A 1356-nucleotide genomic window follows, 5' to 3' on the forward strand; every position below is an offset into this window, starting at 1 on the left:
GTCGCCTGGTGGCTGGGCAAAGCGCGCGCCACTCGCGATCACGAGCGGAACGTCGGGGATCGTCCGTAGCCCTATATGAGTAGCAGGTGACTGCTGGAAACAGTGGTCGATCGCGAGACAGAATGCGTTTTAAAAACGCGTCGTAATCTCGCGAACCTGTCTTAGGTCTCGGCAACGGGATTGGGTTGTTAGTACCGGTTGGCTACCTCCGGGAAAGCGGTCCTCTAACGTTGACGGTGGGTCTGTCGTGCCCGATCGGATCGGTTCTCGGTTCTTTATGGGTCGGTCGGACGCTGCCTCCGGGATCGAGGGTGTTATTCTTCTGCTACGAAGGCTGCGATCGGCGGGGAGGTATTCTCCGTCTTTCTGGCCGCTTCCAAACTATCTCAGCCTCTCTGCGAGCGGCTCGGCCCCCGTGCCGTTGACGCGACGAGCAGAACCGTACTTAAAGGAATTGATTGGTTTTCTGCATCTGTGTCCAGCGCACATATCTTCTCGATGCCTCCGCACTCGCCCCGCGGCGTTGAAGCCGTCGGGGAAGTCGTGAGACTATAGAACCTCTGTAGATTGCACGGGGAATACCTACACAAAAAGCGAGATTGACTGAGGGATCCTCCGTTGTCGAGGCGTCCCCCGCGACTGAGATGGTCGCGACTCGTGAAATGTAAGGATTCGGAGTGCATTTTCCGAACGTTCTAACGAACGATGGAAGTTACCTGGTTGATCCTGCCAGTAGTCATATGCTTGTCTCAAAGATTAAGCCATGCATGTCTAAGTACATGCCGTATTAAGGCGAAACCGCGAATGGCTCATTAAATCAGTTATGGTTCCTTGGATCGTACCTTACTACTTGGATAACTGTGGCAATTCTAGAGCTAATACATGCAGCAGAGCTCCGACCTTCGGGAACGAGCGCTTTTATTAGACCAAAACCAATCGGGCCTCGTGTCCGTCTCTTGTGGTGACTCTGTATAACTTTGGGCTGATCGCACGGGCTCGTCCCGGCGACGTATCTTTCAAGTGTCTGCCTTATCAACTGTCGATGGTAGGTTACGCGCCTACCATGGTCGTAACGGGTGACGGGGAATCAGGGTTCGATTCCGGAGAGGGAGCCTGAGAAACGGCTACCACATCCAAGGAAGGCAGCAGGCGCGCAAATTACCCACTCCCAGCACGGGGAGGTAGTGACGAAAAATAACAATACGGGACTCTTTTGAGACCCCGTAATTGGAATGAGTACACTCTAAATCCTTTAACGAGGATCCATTGGAGAGCAAGTCTGGTGCCAGCAGTCGCGGTAATTCCAGCTCCAATAGCGTATATTAAAGTTGTTGCGGTTAAAAAGCTCGTAGTTGG

General features: G+C 53.2%; 1 non-coding gene across 1 annotated transcript in view; it reads left to right on the forward strand.

Moving 5' to 3' along the window:
- The first annotated feature begins 713 nt into the window (after positions 1-713).
- Positions 714-1356, forward strand: part of LOC129981795 (small subunit ribosomal RNA) — a 1814-nt gene continuing 1171 nt past the window's right edge. Inside the window, exon 1 of the ribosomal RNA XR_008785362.1 lies at positions 714-1356. This exon is cut by the window's right edge and continues 1171 nt beyond it. This is a non-coding gene — a ribosomal RNA (small subunit ribosomal RNA).

This window comes from Argiope bruennichi, chromosome 1 (assembly GCF_947563725.1).
Source record: "Argiope bruennichi chromosome 1, qqArgBrue1.1, whole genome shotgun sequence".
NCBI lineage: Eukaryota > Metazoa > Arthropoda > Arachnida > Araneae > Araneidae > Argiope > Argiope bruennichi.